We start from the raw sequence: 24,283 nt of genomic DNA, 5'->3' as shown, positions 1-24,283 counted from the left end.
AATTAAAGTGAAGGAAGGGATGCTGGATTCCTTTCTCCTTGGCAGCTCCTTTTTCTTATGCAAATTATTTGCCAACCTTCTCCCTGGTGACCTGCTCTGCCTAACAAGAGCTATTTGGAAGGGGTAGCCCTTCTCAGGTCACAAAAGGTCAGTGCCCCTGACCCAGGGATACTAGTTCATCCCTCATTTGCATAACTTTGTGAGGCCACTGTGCTGACTCATCCCTGAACTAAGATCTGCTCCTAGTGACTAAACTTTGTCAACCCCAAGACAGACGACAGACACAGGGCCTGCAGCTTCCCTTTCTTGACACTCATGAGGAGGTTTTTAACTAATGGATAACTAAGGGTGCTGTGAAGTACAGGTTCACGGATTTCTTGCAAGTTTTTGATCTTGGATAAATGAACATGCTTTAGAACCAGTGGACGTGAGGTCAGGGCTTTGAGCAAAGGTTTAATCCTAAACCTTGGTTCAGTTCTCTCCTGCTACATGAATTGGTGCTTTCTGGTTAGGAAACATTTTGTATCTGTTTACTGGTTCATAAAAACAGGAGTTTTCTTTTCCTCTCAGTCACCATGTTTTTGTAACCTGTTATGTGATTTTGCATGCTTTTTTAAATTTTTTCTATGGATTTTTAGAGAGAGAGAGAAACATTGATTTGTTGTTCCACTTAATTATGGATTCATTGGTTGATTCTTGTATGTCCTGCCCAGGAATCGAACCTGCAACATTGGTGTATCGAGACGACACTCTTACCAGCGGAGCCACTGGGCCAGGGCTGATTTTGTGTGCTTTTGAGAACTATTTGGCTTCCAAGGAGAGGAAATGTTATAGGAATCAGCGAGAGAGGAACAAAGAACCAAAAATTACTACGTAGAAGTTCTAGATCTTCTAAAAACAATGAACTATTGTTCATTTTATTTGGCAAGTGGTCATGGATGCCTTGAATGTAGTCAGTATATCAAGCTTTTTGCTAAGCTTCCAAAAATGTGTAACTAATTTCTTGACAACATGGAGCAATGGGAGCTGTGGATGCTGACACAATTAGACAGAAATGGTCGCATCACAATAGCAAAGCCTCAGCATCTGCCACCTTCTCTCTCCTTTCTGGGGCTGCTTGGGTGTCCAGGACCTTGGCCCTCAGTCAGGACTCACTGGCCTCTTGTCCATCATGGCCAGCGTGCATTCTGATTGGTCCTCGGCACTCTGAACTGGTGTGAAATATTTTACATGTGACCTCAGGGTGTAATAAGCCAGAGCTCTTTGGAAAAGCAGGCTGAAACTGGGCCAGGGCCAGACGAGCCCTGTGGAACCTTCATGCATGGGATCCTACATATAATTAAACTAAAAAAACAACCATAAAATAAGTGTCAGGAAATTCAACACAGGGTACCTTTTCCCAGGGCAATGAGTTCAGTATGTTTTCAGAGATATTAAGGAACAAAATTGGTTCTGTTTTCTCACTGATTCAGTGCTCCTGCTTAAAGGTGCTTAACCAGGGGCCCCTGTTGACGTCGGAGTGTGAGAACTGTGAATTAGGGGTTGGTTCTGTGTACATTGTGAGCTGCTATCAGTAGTTGTGTTGGCTTCCAGCGAGTGAAAATTGTTTGCACAGCCATTAAGCATTCATGATAACATGTGAAGTCGTTTAAAAGAAAGGCACCAGCCCGGCTGGCATGGTTGAGCATCGAACTATGAACCAGGAGGTCATGGTTCGATTCCTGGTCAGGGCACATGCCTGGGTTGCAGGCTGCTCGATCCCCAGTGTGGGGTCTGCAGGAGGCAGCCGATCAATGACTCTTTCTCATCATTGATGTTTCTGTCTCTCTCTCCCTCTTCTTTCCTATCTGAAATCAATAAAAATACATTTTTTTAAAAAAGGCACCGGCCCTGGCCAGCGTGACTCTGTTTGTTGGGTATTGTCCCCTGAACCAGGAGGTTGCAGGTTCCATTCCCAGTCAGGGCACATGCCTGGGTTGCAGAATCAATCCCTATTAGGGGGCTTGCAGGAGGCAGCTGATCAATGTTTCTCCCTCTCTCTCTGCCATGTTCTCTCTCTAAAAGTCAATAAAAATATATTAAAAATAAATAAAAGAAAGGTACTGCTTAAATTAAAACAGCACCATGAACAAATACGCATTCGACTTCTTGTGATGGAATAATGAAGCAAACTACTCCACCGAGGGGTTTGCCACAGAAGCCTACATTCATTAAGCTACTGCTGTGCATATGGCTTCAGAGCAAACCCCTGCACCTCTCCCAGAGCAGACGTCCCATTCTGGCACCATCTCCCTGTGACCTCGGGTCCTCCTGCTGCCCTGGGAAGTGCTGGCTTGCAAAGCAGGCGTCAGGTGGGTCTCAGGTGCTCATCTTTCTGTGACTTTTCTCTGTAGATGTCACAGCACATGCTAACTCCTTCTCAGCACTGGGGGTCTGGTCGGGAGAGTAGGGGGATCCCCCCTTACAAGCCCGGGATATAAGACTGGCTCTTGCTTTCTTGCTTCATTTGCCATCATTAAGAGCCCATCTGACTGAGGAGATGTCTCGCGATAATTGCTCCCTTCTGCTCGATGCCAGTCTGAAAAGGAAGATAATTATGAAAAAAAGAAAAAAGAGGGGCGTAGAGAAGCGCCAACTGCCAGATCCCTTAATGAGTGAAGGATTTATCCAGAAACACAGCTGCAAATACCCATTAAATGTGTAAACTAGACTGAAGGGACTGGCAGAAAGGAGAGTCATGGTTATTTATTGAATTACTACCTTTTTATTAGTTTGAAGTATACTTGCATATGTTTCAGTTAGCCCTGGAGAGGAAAGAAAAATGTGTTAGCACAATTCAAAGTCATAAAAAGTGTTTTTTATTATATTGCTATAACATTAAAAATGAGATGTGTATTAGTTAGGGCTGGGTAAGAAGAGAAATTTAAGGAAAATTCTATTTTGGACATCCTTGGCTTTGTGACTTTAGGAAATAAAAATATTGATCATTTACTGAACAGTTATTATGTGCCAGGGCCTCATGGAAGTACTGGGCATCATTGAAACATCACAGCACCCTTGGAGGGAGCAGTATTCTCTACATTTTACAGATGCGGAAACCGAGGTCTGGTGATCTTAAGGGATTGGCCCAGATTCCCTTGGCTACTCAGTGATAGAGCCAGATCCCAACCCAGGCCCTGTGACAGCCCAGGCCATGTCTTAATCATAGGAAGATATGTGTGTGTTGCCTCAGTCAACTTTCTTGGGCTAATTTTCTTAATTTTAAAATGTTGGGACAGGACTGGGTTTTTTACAACAAATAAAAGAGTCTTGCAACTAGAAGCTCATTGCTTTTTTTAAAAAACTGAAACTGAGCAGAGAGCCAACGTTCCTTCTGTACTTACTGCAAAAGGTCAAGGGAATGACTAAATGGTAATTATTAGCAAGTATTTGCAGCAATTTAAGTCATGGCAGGATTTTCCTTTTGACAGTTACTTGTATTAGTTTTAGTAACAGAGACATGGAAAGGAGGCATTTCTGAGCATACATCTGGGTTGCTTCTCATTTCCCTCTGTCTGAACCCCCATCCACACCCCCATCTCATTGCCCAGAGTTGCTAAATAATCATCACATGACAAGCTGTCAACTCATCAAGGGAGTGATGAGTAAATGCAGGGGATACGCGAGGGAAGGAAATGCAGGCGAGGAATAAGAAACATTCCACTGATTAAGAGAAGGCACTTGTTCTGTGTGGTTCAAATCTGGAGGTTATTAAAACTCTACATCAGTCAACAATGTGTTCCTTGCTGCTCAAGGGAAGAAAACATTCATTCTGTAGCAGATCATAGATTCTTCTGCATCGTGCGTCGTTATAAAGACACAGCTAATTTAAGTGTATGGGACAAGGTTTTCCATTATTTCAGTAGAGTAACACCTCATTCTTTCGTTATCATGCAAACATTTGGTGTTTCGTGTAAGTGAATAAATAAATAGATACCACAATCTAGCAGTTTAATTTTTAATAAATTATGATGGAATCTTACAGTTTTATTGAGTATACCATATAGGCAAAGGAGGACATATAACATACATGTATTGTTAATGAAAAATAATAAGCCGAAACCGGTTTGGCTCAGTGGATAGAGTGTCGGCCTGTGGACTGAAAGGTCCCAGGTTCGATTCCGGTCAAGGGCATGTACCTGGGTTGTGGGCACATCCCCAGTAGGAGATGTGCAGGAGGCAGCTGATCGATGTTTCTCTCTCATCAATGTTTCTAGCTCTCTATCTTTCTCCCTTCCTCTCTGTAAAAAATCAATAAAATATATTTTTTTAAAAAAAGAAAAATAATAAAATGAATACCCATGTACCCCAGCACCCAGCCTAAGAAAGAGAACCTTGCTGGAACTTTTGAAGCCCTGGCTCCATTTCTCCCCTCACCTTTGTAACTGTGCCCTGCAGAAGGGCGAGTGAGCAGGGGAGGAGGACTGGAGATGCGTGTGTGCCATGCTCACTGGCATTCGGTCACATGGAGACTTCTCTGGGGAGATAACATTTGGGTGGAATTCTGAGTACAGTGAGCAAACCAGCTATGGGAAGTTGTAGTGATAGTGGGTGGGAAGTGAGGTATGTCTGAGGAACCTCAAGAAGCCCCCAGTGGCCAGAAGAGAGTGAGCAAGGAGGGGGTGGTAGGAGATGGGACAGAGAAAGAGGCAGAGGCCAGAAAATGGGGGGCTTGTACAAACCCCTCCCCACACAGATTCGCTTTCATATTTTTATTGGCCTAATGGTGCTCTGTCGGTGTGAAGTATTTTAGTAGCATCTGATGAGATTTTGTTCTCTTATTCTCGCCATGATTCCTTCAGCCCATTATTCAGTGGCTGAGAAGAAGAATGTAATAAACTCCTTGAGATCAGGAACCGGGTTCATTTCGCTCTGTGTCAGACTTTCCAAGCTCCGTGACTGGTGAAAGGAAGGACCTTTCTAATATTTGTGCAGTGAATGGAGGATCTCTATTTCCCTCTGAGGAGTCTGGGGAACATTGCCACAAATTAGAGCTGGTCTTTGCATCGAGGCGGGAATACTGCTGTTTTGCAAACACCCCAGAGGCATGGACCTTGGGAAAGGGCAGCTGTAATGTCTTCCCAGCCTTGAGTTGTTGCATGGATGAGGCTCATTGGTGTGAGGGAGGGAGAGCCTTAAAGTCTGACTTCCTCTCCTTAAGTAGAAGCGGAGGACGCAGACAAGTGTAAATGATTCCTACACGGTTTCATGACTTTGGTCTTCCTTCGGCGGCTGTTCTGAGCACCAGGTTTTGCTAGATTGAATGGATCTGGTTTTGAGCTGGTCTTAACTTCTGTGCCTCAGTCCCCTGGTTGTAAAATGAGATGATGTAGCAGCGTTTGCCGACCACCTCACAGAGCTTCTGCATGGGATGAGATTAGATGGATGTTGGAAGCTTCGGTTTGTCTGTTTTAATATATGAGAAATGGTTAACGCTAAAGTTAATTTTTGATGTGTACAGCATAATTTAACTTTGAAGAACAGGTACACAATGAACAGCTCATTGAGACTGCCTAAAGGATATGACTATACAGTTGGCCCTTCACATCCATGGGTTTCATGCCTGGATTCACTTGACCATGGATTGAAAACTTTTTTTTTAATTGCAGAAAGTTCCAAAAAGTGAGACTTGAACTTGTCAGATGCCCAGCAATATGCTAAATCCATGCATATGAGGTGATGTGTGAGTACACCCTGCAAATACAGATTGTGTGCAATAGTATGCCATTTTTGTACCAGGAACTTGAGCATCGTGGATTTTGGGATCCATGGGGCGGGGGGGGGGGGGCGGGGGGGGGGGTCCTGGAACCAATCCTCCTTGGATACTGAGGGATGACTGTACTTCCTTCCTGTACCTTATAGAAGAATGGAACAGTTACGGAAATTGAGGGGCACAGTAAGGCTATCCTTTGTGAATTTCCTTTTCATCCTTTAGCCTCTTTGAGTATGATGGGCTTTTCTGCATAGAATTTGGGAAAAACTTCCCGGCCACTTTAATAACCTAGGGACCTCACTGGTGGAGAGGTCCCTGTAGGTGTTGGACAGAAGTGAAACTTTCCCTCAGTGGTTCAGCTATCAGATGTTTCCGAATCAGTGTAGCAGTTGAAATCTTCAGTAAGTTATACAACGATTATTTACTATTTTACCTTTTGCACTTGTGAAACTTGAAATTATTACACAAATTTGGTATCACAACAACACAAGAAGGAGAATGGTCCTTATGGAGACACTTCATGATGTCTCCATCACCTAGGAAAACAGCAGTGGTGAGTTGGAGTCATTATGGAAATCACCGAGAGAAGAGGGTCTACTATTGAGGAAAGGCGGATTTCACGTGGTCTGCGTTGATTACCTGGCTGGTTGGTTCTTCAGCTTTCCGCGTCACCTCGGAAGCCACATTTTTGCCTGTGTCTTCACACCAGGTTTGAACTTTGATCATATGATAGCTGAGATCAAAGTTTGGGGCATAAGACAGAATGACTAAGACCATGGAGCAGTGGCGCTTTGGCGGGTCAACAGCCGATGACAGTCCTCTTCTTTCTCTAATGAGAGCTTCTCCAGGGATCGGCGTGGAGCAGGTCTGCTGTCCTTTAAGTCCCAAGGCCACTGTGGTGTTGGCCAGCGCTAACAGAGGGAGTTTGGATACCATCTCTTCCTTGCTGTGCTCTGAAGCTCCGGCTTCGCTCTTGCCTTGGACCCTTGAACACGACCCCCTGCGGCCAGCTTGGGGATTAATCAGTGTTCACCCGACAACTCCTTTGAATTTCAAGTGCCCATTTGAAAGATGCTCCTCTCTGTGAAGTTCACAGCCGTCGAATGCTGTAAGAATGTAGGACCACACCGTGGAGTTGAAAGCACAAAGTGGGAATGTGGTCTGCTTTTACAAGTGACTTCAATAAAAGTGGATGTGTTTTTCCACCGATGGGAGTAGACAGGAAAACTACGATCGCGTTCTCATTCCGTGCAGGCTCCGATGTAAACCTCTGGGGCCAGAGAGCTTTTTATTCGATAAAGCTGAAAACTTACCTGTATTTCTCAGCTTTCAAGTTATGACAGTCATTTGCAGCTGTCAGATATAAAGATGTTTTGGACACCACCCAGGGATAATCTCTTCCAAGTTCCAAGTGCTAGAATGTGAGAGTTGATAACAACATCCTGAGGCCTGTCAGAAGGTGCTTCTGACCTCGCGTCAATTGCATTCACTTTGTGAGTTCTTTTTCCATCAGGGGTGATGGGATAGCAAAAACCCTCAGCTGTCTTTCACCTGCAAAACAGGAGATGTCCACAAAACACCATTTTCTCCCCTTTCTCAAGCAAAACTTGCTAAATTTCACCAAATGAGAGAAAGAAGAAATCTGGTTTGATGTGAACTTTTCTTACCTTAATTACAAAATGTAAGAATTGTGGGAGAAAAATATCAGGATAGAAATAAAGACCAGATTACAGGGCTAAAGCCTGCATGCCTTATAAACCTCCTGTGTTATATTTTCTATACACTAAAGACTTAACACACACACACACACACACACACACACACACACACACGAAGTGTCCTTGTCCAATTGGATCAACATTCAGGTGAAAGCAGAAGAGCTCAAGTGTGGTAAAACTTCAGGAGACCTCTGACATCAGCATGTTTCAGCAGGCTAGGTTTTAATCTGACGCTTGAACATGTTCAGTCATAGATTCGGTACCATATGCAGCAGAATCAGTGTTAGACACCGGCTTTATCAGCACCCCTGAGTATCCTTGAAGTCTCATATTGGTAAAGGCATAGCAACCAGAGAATTAGATTCAAAGGGAACATGTACCAAGGGTTCCACTTTGGCTTCCTTCACCACATAGTGGCCCAGAGATGGGGTGTCTGGGGTGTTTTCTGGCCTTCTGTCGGCAGAGGACTCATGATGTCCGAGAGACCTATGGGGGCGGGGGGGGCAGGGTTCTAGTTAGAACTGAACTGAGTGAGGGAGTCATATGTATGGGTGTGGCCTTTTACTTCAAGGAATTGGGAGTGTAACCCCCAAGAGGAGAAGCAACAGAAAAGCGTGTGTAAAGGTGCGCCCCAAACCCGCTTTTCAATAGGGAGAACTCTGAAGGAGGGGCCGCTTTGGAAGAAAGTTTCATTTCACATTTGCTGTTGGAGATGCTTGTGAGATGACTGAGGAGCCGTATCAAGTAGGAGCTGGATATTTGGGGAAAGAGGGAAGGAAGGGAAGAAGGGAAGAAGGGAAGGAGGGAAGGAGGAAGGAAAAGAGGAAGATTTGGGTTTTGAATCTATAATTTAAAATTATATGGGGTGCTCGCTTCGGCAGCACATATCCTAAAATTGGAATGATACAAAGAAAATTAGCATAGCCCCTGGCAAGGATGACATGCAAATTCGTGAAGTGTTCCTTATTTAAAGTCAAATAAAATATATCTATGGGATTGGGTAACATTGCCTAGAGAGAGCGTCTAGAGAAAGAGTAGGATGCAGAAATGAGCCCTATGTTAGTTAGGTGTGGCTAAGCTGTGGGTCCATGATGGGGCTGTGTGAAGTCCCACCATTTTGTGACTGCACCATCTGGGCAGAAACTCGGTCACATTCCCAGCCCCTGAACGAATACTTGGCAGGAAGTAGTACTGTAATACCCAGCAGGAGGTAGTAATTGGTGGGCTTTGTTGCGATATAACAAAATCACTTTCCATTTCCACTCAGTGAGAATTGACCGGTGTCTATAGTCCTGTAACCAGCGCCACAGTCAGGAGTCAGGCCATCGTCATCTCTCCGCAGGGCTCCCTCGTGCCCTGTGCAGTCAGGCCCTGACAACCACTGATACGCTTCTCATCAGTATAGTTTTGCCGGATCCAGAATCTCATATAAATGGAATCATGCCGTACGTGGTCTTTTGTATCTGCCTCCTCTAACTTAGCATAGGGATTGGCAGACTTTCTCTGCAAAGTTTCAGACAGTAAATATTTTAGGTTTGCAGGCTTCTTTGCAGGAAGTGCTCCGCCCTGCTGTTTGCCGCAGGGAAGAAGTCTTTGACAGTGTAGAACTGACTGGGGGTAGCTCTGTCCCAATAAAACTTTGTTTATAAAACTAGGCAGAGGGCCGGATTCTGCCAGCGGCTGGTGTGCTGACCCCTGACTTAGCATAATGCCCTGCAGATACGTGTCTGTTGTGTGTAGTAATCCATTCCTTTTATTACGGAGTAGTCTTCTGTTAGGTGGATGGCGTTCCAGAATCTGTTTACCCACTTATCAGTTGTTTCTAGTTCTCGGCTTGTATGAATAATGCAAGTCATTGTGTGGGCATGTGTTTTCATGAAACTTAGAGTAAATACCTAGGAGTGGAATTGCTTGGTCATGTGGGAAATATATATTTAGTATTACAAGAAACTGCCCCCACTGTTTCTTAAAGGAATCCTACTATTTAACCAACAATGTGTAAGAATTCTAGTCTTGCTGAGTGCTTTTTAAAAATAGTTTATTGATTTTTAGAGAGAGAGGAAGGGAGAGGGAGAGAGAAACATCGATGTGAGAGTGCAACATTGATTGATCGGCCAACTTCTGCTCACCCTACTGGGGATCGAGCCCCCAAACCCCACAACTGGGCATGTGCCCTGACCAGGAATCAAACCTGCCAACTTAAGTGCATGGGATGACACCCAACCAACTGAGCCACACCGGTCAGGGCTTGCTGAGTTCTTTTAAATGTTAATGGATATAAATGAATCAACAACAATATATTACTAATAGTTCCTGGTGTCAGAGTTTTTTAATGTGACTTTGTTTTATGATCACTTATTCTCTCTTATGGCTTCCCCATATGTTATTAAACCAGTTTCGCATTATGAAACCTTAAGGCTGTTTATACAATTTCCTGTAGAAAACACCGCAGCCTCCACCTGTGCAGAGGGCACTGAGGTCAGCGGGCACTCACTCTTTCATCTTGTCAGTTACTGGCAACCACAGGTGCCTTTACTAGTCAGCAGCTCTGGGGTTTGGGTTGAAAGCCTTTAGAAATTGGAGGAGCCTAATCTGATGTCACTTTGGGGTAGGTGATCACCCCACCCCCTCGTGCGTATGCTGGGGAGTACCCTCAGGCCGATGCTGGATTTTTCTGTCGGTCCCCCAGAGTTTTACGCTATAGTACGTGGCCAAATTAAGTTTTGCCTGGAAAAATTTTAAGTAGATGTTTGAAATGTCTGTCTCAGTTTTTATTTTTTAAATCTCAGCCAAGTTTCATAAAACTTCACGTGAAGCCGGGTCACTTCCCAGTGAGCTCTCTGGTGCCGGTGTCACTTGATTTGCTGTTTAGGTTTTTCACTGTAATAAACACATTAAGTGCTGGGCCCGCAACCAGAGAGCAGGGTGTCAGCGTGAGTGCTCGTGCCGAGGCCGAGCTCTGCAGGCGGGATGCCAGTCAGATCATTCCTTGTCGGTGGAAATGAAGTGGTGCTACCTGCTTAAGAAAGAACCCCTCTGGGAGAGGATCTCCAGGGAGGGGAAGGGTAAAGAGATAGAGGCCTGCATCTCCCGGAAGGCAGGGCCTGAGCCGAGGGGTCCTGCAGAGCTGTGTCGCAGCGCCAGGGTCAAGTTCGGGGCCTGTCTCAGCACCACGAGCCTGAAACGCTCGGCCATGTGATTCTGGTCCTCGGTGTCAGAGTCAGAAGCCAGTCCACTGAGTCACCACTGCCTGTTGTTACATGAGGACGAGATGGGAGGCCAACAGGGATCCATCTTCTTCCTTGTGAACAACATGGGCCGTGAAAGACTGGACTTGCCCCGTCACAGAGCTGGTGTTGCCCGGCTCTCGCTCCGTGCCAGGCCCTGCTCGAAGCACCTTCCATGTCTCAAGGTCAGAGGAAGCTCAGTGCGATGGTTCAGCCCACAGACTTCAGACCAGCTAACTCCCTAATCAGCCAAGCGAGTGGCTGGTCTCCTCGGTGAGGGCCCTAACAACCCCTGTGGCACAGGGCTGGCGGGAGGCTCGACTGCGTTAATACATGAGAACTGTTCAGCGGGGGCCTGGCACGCAGTGAGTTATGGAAGCATTAGCTCTTGCCGTCGTCCTCTTCTTACTCATCTCAGGAAAGCGGCGAGATAGGTGCTGTGGTTTTCCCCATTTCACGGTTGAGTCAATTTCGGCGCAGAGAGCGATTTTCCGGAGACCGCAAGGCGAGGAGGCAGTGAAACAGGGTCCCATCTGCGGCTGGCACTGCTTACTCTGCTGCTCCCCACTTACTAGTAAGAAGAAGGAAGTGGCCCTGCGTGGTAGATGTCACCTGCAGGAGAGCAGGTCAGGTCTAACAGGAAAGGGCCGTCTCTGACACTAGCCTAGCGGCGTGGACTTTCCCCCTGGTCCCTCCGGGCGACTCTACGCACCCATTCACTCGATGGAGCTCAGCAAATCGGCTGGAGCATCTTCTCCTTGGAGGAGTCCTCGCTCAGTAAATGGCATCACCGTCCATGTATCCTGTGACGTCAGACAGAATCCTGCGTGACCTGGACTTCAGCCTCTCCTTCCTCCCCTGTATTCAGTCCATCATCACTTCCTGCTGATTGTTATTCTTAAAGTAGCTCATCAATCCTTCACCCTTTTCACCTCTAACGCCAACTCCACCCTCCCAGCCCGAGCTGCTGCCCCCCTCACTTTCTCACCAAGCTTCCCCCGTCCATCCGTGCCCTGTTCCAGTCTGTCCCCTGCAGGCTGAGGTACCATGCAATCCTGGTCACCTTGTGCTCCGGCTGAAACACCACCACCTTCTCATTGCAGTTCAGACCCGTCTGACTCCCAAACCGGTCCTCCTCCTTACCCCGTCTTGCCTCTGTGGAGTCGGGAGCTCTGGGGTGTAATTGAAAAGCTGAACAAAGTTAGACTGTTAGCGTCGAGTGGAACCGAGTTTCCTTTGACCGCCTTTATTAAATTCCTGCCGCAGATAATTAGGTCCTAGAGTCTGACCCCATTACCAGCGCCGTCAGCAGCACTCAGGCTGTGCACAGAGATGTATAGTGTCTGGCCTTTTTTCTTGGCGAGGCCAAGCATATCGTAATAGAAAAGTGAGAAGATGCATGTCATGGCGGCCTATTCTCATTTTCCCCACAATCTTCGTAACTAATCTAGCTAGTTTTCTCTCTCTCTCTCTCTGAGTGTTTTTAGTATTATTGGCTTGTTTTTGGCATAACTGAGTCCTTAGCCAATATCAGCAGGTTGAGCCCAAGTTTGTTAGAACTGAGCGAAAATGAAAAGAATTAAAATCACCAGCATCCAGTCACTTGCCAAGGTGCGTTTGAGAAGACCCTCAGTCAGCAGCTCGCCAGCGCTGAGCTGGTAGCTCTGCCTGCTTTCCTTTTACCGGGTTTAGCCTCACCTCTTCCAGGTGTGCCGGCAGGTTGCAGGGAAGCACGGCCAGGGGAAAGTGAAGCGGAAGAGCATTTAGAAAAAACCCACCCGAGTGGTCCTCAGGGTGGTGGTAAGCAGATGGGTCATCCGATGCAGTCAGGTACTGGCTTTCCTGTAGAACTGCAGGCCGCCTTCCCCTAGTTCGTATCATGGGTTTATTTTTAAATCAACGTGGTAAGACATTTCTGGATTCATGTGAGGCTCTACAGAAGAGAAATCCCTTTGTTCATCAACAGCGGACGCTGGCCCCTGGGATCCACTGTTATCTAGGTGTTTGTGTGAAAAACCTGTGCATGCTGATAACGTGTGCCCTGAAAGTACTTTATCTCAAGAAAAATTGGGGCATACCTCTGAGGGAGCCCAGATTAGAAACCCGAAGGAAGAGATTTCTAGCCTACAATCCAGGGAGCTTGACAGGGCCCCCCAAGGTGAGAGATAAGAGAGAAGACTCCACAGGGTTTGTCTTACTGGGAGTTTGTGCCAGAGGCTAAGATATCTGAAACCCAGAGAATGAGGAAAATTCATGTTTTTAATGGAAACTTCCCTGAGAAACACATGGAAGTTCTACTATTTAGAGCCAGGGTAGGACACCTGGGAGAGGGGCTGGTCATCATTGGCCCCTGGCCTTGAACCCAATGAATCCCAGCTCTGAGCAGCTGGGACCAGTGGACCAGGCTTCCCTCTGTCCACCTGCTGGGGGAACAGGACAGTGCCATCAGCAAGAGGGCAGCTCTATGGGCCTGTCTGCAGGGGCCCGGCTGGAAGGACACAAGGAACTGGTGAAGCTGGGCAGTAACAGTGGGGCAGGGCTCCCCTGTGCAGGGAGCACCCTGTGGGTTTTCTGTAGGGATTCGTTAATGCCCGAGCCCCGAAGACTGCACCCACTTCTCTGCGCAGAGAAGGAACCAGGGCAGGGCTTTGCTCACCTCCATGCTCTCAGAGGACTTTCCTGTGACCCTAGCCTGTGGTCAGGAGAGAACGTGACGTCTTCGGTTTCATCGGGTTGTCTGATCAGGCAGGTGCGACTCCCCACCTTTGCAATGCAGGTCGCTCCTTCCAGAACCTTAACCCTAACCTTCCTCTTCCACTTCCTCCCAACTCAGTCACTCACCTAGAAACTTGCGCTCATCCTTTAAACCCAGAACAAAAAAGGTCTCCAAATCCATAGCATGTCCTTGGACTTGCGGCCAGTTAGGATTTCCTCTGCTCTCATGGCCATTGTCTAGTTCTGTTATGATGATCAAGGACAGAGGGTTACCATGCAGTGGGACCTCTGTGTTTCCCTGGTGGAGGCAGGTCCCCCATGCCTGTAATCCTATATAATAAATAGACGATATGCAAATTGACCATCACACCCTCACACAAGATGGCCGCCCCCCGTGTGGGCACAAGATGGCCGGCATGGGAGGGCAGTTGTGGGCAATCAGGCCTGCAGGGGAGGGCAGTTGGGGCAACCGGGCCGGCAGGGGAGCAGTTAGGCGTCCATCAGACTGGCAGGCAGGTGAGCGGTTTGGAGGCAGCAGTCCCGGATTGGAGAGGGTGCAGGCTGGGCTGAGGGACACCCCTCCCCCCAGTGCATGGGCCTCTAGTTAATAACAACAACAACAACATTAACACCACAGCTGGCCCTGGTCTAATTGCGTATGTTCAGTCTCCACAGTAGTCCCAGGAGAAAGGTTCTGTTGACCCAGTATGACAGATGAGGACATGGGGGTTGGATGTGCTATGCAGTTTGTCTGGCGTCAGAGCTGTGGACCTGCAGAGCGGGATTAAGGCCCAGGCAGACATCCGACTCCCACTTCTCCACAAGCCCGTGCTCAGCCGGAGGAGGACATTCTCAGGGACCCGAGGAGGGAGAGGGGCAGCGGGGATGCCATCCTGTGCGGGTGCCTGTGCGCATCACGTTAGGCACGGCCCTTCACAGTGACTAACTCTGCTGGCTGTCAGGTGGGAGTCCCGGTGCCACAGCCCAGCTCCTGCCTCTGAGGAAGGTCCTCCCTGTACCCTGATGCAGTGGAGCTTCCAGGGTGGCTGTGAGCTGGGCTGCTGCTGGGGAGAGAGGGAAGGGGAGTTGCGCGTGTTGTTTTTGCATCAGCGGGGTTGGGGACTTGGAGGGTTTGGCTGGCAGAGTGGTGGGAAGGCTCCAGCATTTCCTGTGGCCTGCAGTCTGGGTTCTGAGATAGGGAACTGGCCTGGACCCCTCACGGTGACAAGGCTTGCAGGGGGAGGGAGCCCAGGGGAGAGGGGAGGGGGCTGGAAGGAGGGAAGCCTCAGCATTACAACAGCTGGAAAGGAATTTGAAAAGCAAATATCCAAACCCGGAACCAGGAGGGAAGTGTGTGCCTGGGTCTGTGAGATAATGAACTTTCCATTTGAGATGCGACTCCCTCCTCGCAGAGCTCCAGGCAAAGCGGGACTCTGGTCTCATCTTACTTTGGCCTACGAGCGCCTCCCTTGCTGGTTCTGGTGATGGGAACAGTGAGCAGCTGCTGGAGGGAGCCCTGGACGTTTCCTGTGTGAGGGATTCTGGATTTTAAAAATGCATTTGTGGCCTGAGTGATTCCTCACCCTTAAAAGAACCTCAGGTTCACTTTAAAAAATATATATATTTTATTGATTTCTTACAGAGAGGAAGGGAGAGGGATAGAGAGTTAGAAACATCGATGAGAGAAACATCAACCAGATGCCTCCTACACACCCCCTACTAGGGATGTGCCCGCAACCAAGGTACATGCCCTTGACCGGAATCGAACCTGGGACCCTTGAATCCGCAGGCTGATGCTCTATCCACTAAGCCAAACCAGTTAGGGCTCAGGTTCACTTTTAAGGAAAGAGTGATTCATTCCCTTGTCTGAGAGAGATTTATTCACGTACTGCTGGCCATGCCATCTGCTCAGGACCCGAGGTGCAGAGGTGAATAAGGTCTATCACTCGTGTCCCTGGGGAAATCGTAGAAACCTCTGGCAGAAGTTGAGCAGGTGCCCGGTAGGTGCTCTGCAAACACTCAGGAAGGGGCAGCTGCTGCTAGCCAGGAGCCGTGGGGTCAGGGGTCCCTCCAGGAGCTGGCCCAGGAGACGGGCATTGACCTCTAGGAGAGGGAAAGACCGTCCAGGTAGAGGGGTCACCGTGACCGAATGCAGGAGGCAGGGGAGGCTGTTGTGCCTGAAAGTGGCAGCAGCTAGGCGAGGAGAGAGGTAGCCAACCTCAGTCTGGGAGCTCACTCTCCTCCCGGGGCCCCACACACCTGGAGAGTACCCTGACCGGGCCAATCTGGGGCTGGCCTCCTTTAAGCAGTGCTACCAGCGGCCACTGCAAAGGACTGTTGGTGATCTGAACACCTATTTGCCACATCTGACTCATAGCCATTGCCTGTGTCGGTGGGGATGGGCGCAGGGATGCAGTTGGTGGGGAACGGTGCCTGGAGATGCTCAGAGGCAGGCTGGGCAAGGTTTATGTGCTCTACTCCTGGAGTCACCGTGCAGAGATTGAAAGCAAGAGGGGAGACATGCAGATTCCAGCTATCACTACTACAAATACTCCATTTCTCTCGCTATTGATCTGCGGCCAGTTTGCACAGTAGAAGCTGCAGTTAATTGAATGTTTACTGCCCCATGTGAATTGGAAAGAGTTGCTCAAAAGAATTGGGCTGCTTTCCTGGAGACGGTCCCACAGATGCAGGTGATAATAATTCAACACAGGCCTAAAGTCAAGCGTTTTCCCCGCCACTTTCCACTGTGCATTTCTGGCCAAGGCTGTTTGGCAACAATTCTTTTTTCCTGAAAAAACCAAGGAGGCAAGTGGTCTCAGTGCATCATTTCCCAAAGCGTATCCCATAAGAAACCAGTGCCACGGACGCATGGTGAGGGAGGTGTTTTCTGGACATGTACATGTGGGAAATATTATACATTGCACATAAAGATTCCACCGTCTACATATATTATATTAAAGGCCCAGGAAGTCCCATAGTAAAGGAACCTTTTAAAATGTGGTATAGTGATAAAAAATGTACTATGGAATCTGACAGATGCAGACTTGATAGAAAAGGCACTTAGGCACCAGCAGAGCCTGAAAGGTGGGCCAGGTACGGAATGTCACCTGGGCGGAATGTCCTGGGTGTGTAGCAACGGGCAAAACTGGGAAAATGAGGATTATAGGCAACACCTTACCCCCAGGGTGAGCTTTATTCCCCTAGCATGTTGCTAGTCATGCAGTTAGACCCTCTTAGAGTAGGAACAAGGGGGCCAGAGAATAGCCTCCTACGACTCCCATACAAGCTCTAGCACTGCCACTCCCTTAAGCATTAAGGCCTCAGGACAATGAGGTCTGATCAGCATCAAATAATCGTAGGAACAAAGCCTCAGGTCTGTTGACCACAGAGACAGAGTTCTGGTCAAACTAGAGATAACATCTAGGTCTCAGCTGTGTTTCAGCTCCAGGCCCAGAAAAGCAGCAAAACCAGATGGTATGACGCCATGGGTGACATCAGGACCAGATTCAGTGACCATGGACCCCTCCCCTAGCACCGACCAATTAGAGACCAGGACCCTGAAAGGACACACCTGCAAAGCTTATGAATATTCTATTGAGGTCCTTCCCTGACACCCCCCCTATGGTCCCTGCCTTTAGAAAACAGATAAAAGCTCTTAAGACTAGGGACCCAGCCTGCCAGCTCTGTCTGTCTCAGGAGCATCCCAGCGCCTTGCCCCTCGTCGTCCCTCAGGTGCGTTATCTTTTTCCTAAGCTCTACAGGTCCTTCTTTGCCTCTGGAACTTGTTTCCTGAGTTCATTCGGTCCTGCTGGCTCACTATTTTGACTTCTGTGATTTTCTAAATAAACTTCTTGTGCTGAGTTTGTGGTTCTGAATTCTTTCTTAGGCAAACTGAAGGGCCGAGGTCTAACTCCCCTGTTAACAGTCTGAGTTCTGGCCGGGCTCCGCGTGTGACTGTAGCGTCCGGCAAGTTTCGAAATGTCTCTGCATCTCAGTTTCCTTGTCTGGAAGATGGCTTAGGAATGGGACCTGTTTCATAAGGTCACTGTGAAAACACATAGTGTAGGGACTGGTTAGTCATTTTTACGTAGTGTGCCATGCAGGGTTTTACAAGAGACTTGACTGTTGTTGGTTTGTTTTTGTTTTTGTTTTGTATTGCATTGCATTAATTAATATGTCAAAGAAGCAGTGTTGGGTGGGAAATGCCAGACTGAGAGGAGTGCCTGCAGGACCTGTGTGATTTCTGCTCCCAGTCCCGGGAGGAAGGGCAGCCTGAGCCACTGAGGGCTCCGTCAGAACTGTGACCTGCAGGCACCTGAGCTGGAGAATTGGGGTCCAAACTGCAGTGTCCATTGGGCTGCCGAGTGGAGCGTGTAACTGCAGTGTGTGTTTTGGGTGCCAGTCATGTCTTCGGGGAATGGCAAGTTTCTAACGCAGGCCAGTCAACAGATGTGGGGGGTAGGGGTGGACCTATTCCTTGAGCTGGAAGCCATGAAGAAACAGCAAACACAGAAGGAGCTAGCTCTGTGCCCTTCTCCTTCTACTTCAAAGGGCTCTACTCCCACTGGGGACCACACAGTTCTCTGTTGTGGGGGTCATCCAGGGAATTGCGGGGTGTTGAGCAATATCTTTGGCCTCTACCCACTAGATCAGCGGTTCTCAACCTGTGGGTCGCGACCCCTTTGGCGGTTGAACGACCCTTTCACAGGGGTCGCTCGCCTAAGACCATCCTGCATATCAGATATTTACATTACGATTCATAACAGTAGCAACATTACAGTTATGAAGTAGCAACGAAAATAATTTTATGGTTGGTTCACAACATGAGGAACTGTAGTTAAAGGGCCAGAAGGTTGAGAACCACTGCACTAGATGCTAGTAGCACCTCCCCCTTTGTGACAATCAAAATATCCCCAGATGACAGATGTTCCCTAGGGGGACAAAAATCACTCCAGCAGTTTCCCTGCAGAATTCTTTTGTAAAGGAAATTTCCGTTCACAAAGGACATTTTCATTTGAAAGGTGTCCTTTTGTCCCCCAAACCAGGAAGAGAACTACTTCCGAGTCAGCTTTGTCCTGAGAGTGCCTTGCTGTGCACAACAAACCTCACTAAGCGCCCCTTTGTCCTGCATTTCCAAGTCACCTTTGGACAAAGTACACCCCGCCAGAAGCCGCCTCCTGTTCCTTTGTTTAGCCTCTTCTTCACGTTTCATCACTGGTGAGATGAAGCAGAAGCTCTGAATTCTAACCACCTCTTTGGATTACCGAGTTCCCTGCAGCTTTGAGCTTGGCATGAGTAAATAAATGCTTTTTTTTTCCCTTTCGAGCTAACCTCTGTTCATTGAATTTGCAGTGTCCAGTTGCTGCACCTAAGAGGGTTGAGGAAGGTTTATTTCCTGCTCTGCGAGGTGCACAGAGAGTAAAGGAAAGGCTGCCTGCAGGGGGTGTCAGGGCCCTTTCCCTGCCTCCCTCACCTGGATGCCAAGGGAAATTGTTCTCTATTTCTTTTTCTATCATGACTGCTCAGCATGTAAATATGGGACTTGTGCTCCCTCCCCACCCTCCCCCTAATTGTTAGAAACCTCTTCTCTGTCACAAGTGGAATTTGATGGCCAGTGGGCCAGAGGCAGCTTTCCTGGGGAGCAAGGAAGGGACAGAGGAGCCGAAGCAAATGGTTTCTCCAGCTGCTCTTCCCCACTGGCCTGCCGTGTGGCCTCCACGGGCCCATCTGTCAGGGCCCTTCAGTGACGTCATGGGCCATATGGGTCACCGGGACAAGCGTGTTGGTTTTCCCATTGACAGCTCCGCGGGGACATCCTCCCTTGGGGACATCCTCCCGCAGGGACATCCTCCCGCAGGCTTCTTTTCTTTTCTCTCAACAGGTTTTGCTTGTGTAATAGAAAGACCAGACATAGGACAATAGGGTTTAAAGCCATTGTGGGGACCCAAAACTAACACTGTATGGAAATTTCAGAATAATATACAGATCAGGTATTTGGGGATTTTATGAAGTCTGGGACCTAATCAAGCTGCTTGGAAAAACATGTAGCAATGTTACAGATCATTTTTTAAATATATATTTTTTTATTTCAGAGAGGAAGGGAAAGGGAGAGAGAGACAGAAACATAAATGATGAGGGAGAATCATTGATCTGCCACCTCCTGCATGCCCCCCACTGGGGATGGAGCCCACAACCCCAGCATGTGCCCTGACCGGGAATCAAACTGTGACCTCCTGGTTCATAGGTCGATGCTCAACCACTGAGCCACGCCGGGTTGTGCTCTTTAAGAGACTGCAGGGAGGTGCATTGCCAGCACATTCTGAGACATGGAGAACTTAGGACATGAACAGTGTGCAGACATAGACAGATTTCTAGATGGGAATCAGGACAGGTTGCTCGCCGTTGTCTTGGAAACATAACCCAAAGCTAAGGAGACATTCAGCGAATGATAAAGAGAATTTCAACTTGCTGAGGGGTTACGAGTCACATCTAACGGACATGTAGAGTTTGGTAACTAACTCCCAAATAAAAAGTGCTTCATCTCATTTTCACTCAACTGTAAGCCATTTGACATGCATATGAAGGCTGTAGAATCTTTATTTTTTTATTTTATTTTATTTTTTCTGATTTCACTTAGCATAATATTTTTTTAAAATTTTTTTTATTGCTTAAAGTATTACAAAGGATATTACATATGTGTCCTCCCCCCCCCCCCCCCGCCCTTGACAATCCCCTGGCCTCTCCTACTGTAGAATCTTTAAATTTAATTTTTTATTAGTAGATTTGTTGGGGTAACATTGGTTAATAACATTATACAGATGTCAGGTGTACAGCTTTGTAACACAACATCTGTATGCTCTATTATGTGCTCTTGTAGAACCTCAATATTACAAACGGAATAAAGTAAATCAAACAGCAGACAAGCAGGCCATTGGACAATTCCATACCGATTCCTAGTTGCTTCCGGGACTCCATAGACAGTTAGTTACCTTACAGGGCAGGATGGTTGGAATGTTTACCAGCTGTGGAGACTTCCCATTAGTGGTTCTTAAGTTTTAGTTTGCATGAGACGTGTTCTATCAGGCTGTGCACACAGGTCATGGAGCTTATCTTTAGGGGACAGTTTTGACAATACCAGACGTGGTTTTGCTCCAGTAGCTCTGATGAGATGTTGGTGGGGGAGAGGATGTGTGACGCGCCTGCCCGGCTGGTAGGATTGTGGTCCGGGTGCGCCTTCTGCTCACTGCGCTCAGGTGTGGCGGGGATAAGGTGATGGATCCACGCCTGCTGTGTCCAGGAGGCAAAGGACACCACCCTGGCTACGCCTGGCCAGGCACTGGGCCTGGTGTTCTTGATTCTCGGAGAGCCTGATGAGACCGTCTGTCTTGCGTCAAGCTCAGCGATGGGTGGCCTGACCGCTAGTAATCGGCCCGGCAGTCTTGGTAGCGCACCGCTTCCCTGGAGGATGATTTTGCCATCAGAGGACATTTGACAAGTTCTGAGGATATCCCTGAGTGTCACGACCGAGAGGGGCTATAGGCGACTGTGGGTGGAGGCCAGGGATGCTGCTAACCACCCGACAGTGCACGGGGTGGCTCTACAACAAAGGACTGTGCCCCCAAATGCTCACTGGGCCAAGGGCGAGAGAGCCTGGGCTAGAAGCTTCCTTTCCTGCATTTCATTGGAAGCAGCAGCGACTGTATCCAGAAGCCTGGAGAGCTAACTGACCCCTCATGGAAAGATGAGTTCAGGAGGGTAAAATGTGGGCTCCTGAGGATAGCGATGTGGACCTGCATTATTCCTTCTGCAGCTGTGCGCCTGACTCCACCCCGAGGGAGCCCGGGCGCCCTGTCCTTGCTGGTTAGTCTGAGGGAAAGTGATGAGGCCTAATTGCACTGGGTTCAGAGAGTTCCCGGGGGTGCCCCCCACCTGTCTGCGCTGAGTGGCTGCTGTCTGTGTACACAGCTCTCTCGCCGCCTCTTTTCCATGGAGACCCAGGGGCAGCCTCGTCATTGTGTTCTCACCTGCTCACCAGGTTTTGTCGAAACAGCTTGGGGAAATCAATACCAGCTCCAGGGGAGACAAGCACCCTGGCTTTTGATTCCTGGAAGGCTCGGTGACTCTTTCTGTGCAACCCTAGACTGTTTTGTGTGGAGTCGGGAGGAGGGTGCTCCCAACCCATTCTTCCTTCTATTATGTATACTCTTGCCCCTCTGGAGTGTGGGCTGTTTGCGTTGAATAGAGTTATCTGAGTCACACCGAGTCTGTTTTCACATTGGAGCCTGCTTTCTTCTTATTCTAGGGCGTGTAATTGAATCTGGGTCCGGAGTTGAATGGTGCCCTGCAGATATAATACCGTGTCCTTAGAATTCGAGAGTGAGTGAAACACTGTACAGGGCACAGGAGGAAGCCCCGGCACACATCGCCTGCTTGTCTTAGCACCTGGCGGCCCCATAATTGTTTAACCAGCCTGGTGGTGACTGGTCACTTGTTCCCAAGTTTTGGGAATTGCAACCAAAACCACAGGCATTGTTATGGTTTAGTTAATAATGATTCTTCAGGAAACATCTAGAAAAGTAAAATTACTCCACATGAATCCAACATTTCAAGGCTTTGGGGCAGTCTTCCCATAGTCTCTCTGGAAAGTTGTACCAATTTGTACCCTCAATGGATGTGTATGGACACGAGCTTTGTCTCTGGAAGTCACACCAAGGGATATGTTGGGAGTGTCCACGTGGTCGAGAGCCCTGTGCATGAACCTACCAAGTTATGACCCAGCAACTATGAGAACTCATTGTTACTGTGGCCTTTGCTTACTTGGCTTCGGCGTCACCTGTTTCAGGAACACGCCAGACATGCTCCTGCTGCGGGGCCTTGGCACTTGCCGTCCCCGAGGCCTATGGAAACCTGACGCTTGCCCCCTGGCTTTCCTCCCCCCTCTCAGAGGGCTTTCCTCACACCTGCCTTCTTAGTGATGCTTCCCCTGGCTTCCCATTTAACATGGAACTACTGCCCCTTCCTCCCAAATGCACTCACACGCCTCAGCTTCTCCTGGCCTGCGCCATTTCTCTGCACGCCCCTCTGTGCCGTCTAACATCCAGATCCCCGGCATTGCGGACAGCACAGTGTAGGCTCAGTGAGTGGGTGCTGAGTGAGTAGATGGGCCCTCACTGGTCAGCGCTGACGAGCGCACAGTGGGCTTCCCTCATCGCCTGGGCCAGAGGAGCCGCCGTTTCGTTTGGGTTCATTTTCTTTCCTTCTCAGCTCCAGGGAAGTGAGTGACTTACAGGACTGGTTCTGTTGCTGAGGCTGCCGTGATCAGCTCTGTCACTGTGGTCGCAGTGATGTCCACCCGTCCCCGAGAGAGGGCAAGGCCCACGTGCATGCGGCCGATGGATATTCACACCAAGGCCTGCTTCTAAAACCACTAGAACCCGATAGGAAATGGGGCAGAGGATTTGGCCAGTTCCCAGAGGAGTGGACCTGAGACTTGGCCGTTCATGTCCAGGCTCACTCACTGTGGGAGAAATCCGGGTTGAAAGTGCACCGAGATCTGCTTTCTTCGCGGCGTCAAGTGTGCTAACAGCAGGCTGTTGGGGAGGCTGTGTTGGTAGGCAGCCTCATCTGTTGCTGGAGGCAGTGCGGACGGCACAGCTCCAAGGAGGTCCATTGGAAACAGCCATGAGAATTTGAAACTGCCTCTGCCCTCGGGCCCAGCAATTCCACTCCGCCCCGCTCTGGACAGGATGTATTCACATGTGTGCAAAGCGGTGGATGCGTAAGCTGACTGACCCGCCTCCTTTGTAACAGCCACAGGGAAGAATCACCCAGGGGCCCGGCAGAGGACGGGGTCATCAGATAGGTGGTCTCCATGCAAAGAACCAGGACGCATCTGTGAGAGCAGCAGGCGCAGTATTTGTGCAAATATAGAGAGATTTCGAAGAGATACAAAGTGAAAAGACCAGGGGAGAGAATGCTGCCTTCTGTATGCAGGGGGAAGGGCGGTACATTTTTGCATTTGCCTTGTGTATGTGAAGACGTTCTAGAGCAGTGGTTCTCAACCTATGGGTCGCGAACCCTTTGGCGGTTGAATGATCCTTTCGCAGGGGTCGCTCGCCTAAGACCATCCTGCATATCAGATATTTACATTATGATTCATAACAGTAGCAACATTACAGTTATGAAGTAGCAACGAAAATAATTTTATGGTTGGGTCACAACATGAGAAACTGTAGTTAAAGGGCCAGAAGGTTGAGAACCACTGCACTAGAGGAATACAGAAGAGACTAATGACACTGGATAATTGGAGGGAGGGATGGGGGTCTGAACTGAGACAGGGTGGGTGGCCCACTTCCAGAGGAGGGAGATTCTACATTGCATGTCATCACACACACACACACAACACACACACATTCATGTGTTGAATCATGTGCGTGTTTGACCTGTTCAAAAATTTTTTAAGTTAGCCTGGCCAGTGTGGCTCAGTGGTTGAACATTGACCTAAGAACCAGTAAGTAGGTCATGGTTCAATTCCAGGTCAGGGCACATGCCCAGGTTTCGGGCTCAATCCCCAGTGTGGGGCGTGCAAGGCAGCCAATCAATGATTCTCTCTCATCATTGATGTTTCTGTCTCTCCCTCTCCCTTCCTCTCTGAAATCAATAAAAAAATGATTACAAAATACTAAGTTAAAAGGTCATTCTACAGGAGATGGCTGGGCTGGGAGAGGATTCCTTTACCCCCTTGTATCAGCAGCGCCGCTCAATCAAATGAGGATCCAGGGTTCGCTCTGAACGGCCTGAACCACCATCCCTCAGTCCCTCCGGGAAGGTGCCTGGTGGGAGTGGGCCTTGGGGAGGGGGTGTGTTGC

At 48.6% G+C, this 24,283-nt stretch overlaps 1 protein-coding gene and 1 non-coding gene across 4 annotated transcripts in view; both read left to right on the top strand.

The window, feature by feature from the left end:
* ELMO1 (engulfment and cell motility 1) overlaps nucleotides 1-24,283 on the top strand; it is a 401,514-nt gene that overhangs the window by 50,520 nt on the left and 326,711 nt on the right. The gene's annotated exons all lie outside the window — the stretch shown is intronic.
* On the top strand, nucleotides 8,336-8,441 carry LOC139017072 (U6 spliceosomal RNA). The gene has a single exon (XR_011472761.1). It is a non-coding gene; the product is annotated as a U6 spliceosomal RNA (small nuclear RNA).

The sequence above is a fragment of the Myotis yumanensis genome, unplaced genomic scaffold (assembly GCF_028538775.1).
Source record: "Myotis yumanensis isolate MYYU_CA2020_CCGP unplaced genomic scaffold, mMyoYum1.0.hap1 SCAF_9, whole genome shotgun sequence".
Lineage (NCBI taxonomy): Eukaryota > Metazoa > Chordata > Mammalia > Chiroptera > Vespertilionidae > Myotis > Myotis yumanensis.
Note: the sequence above shows the minus strand (reverse complement) of the source record. Positions and strands in the feature narration are given on the sequence as shown.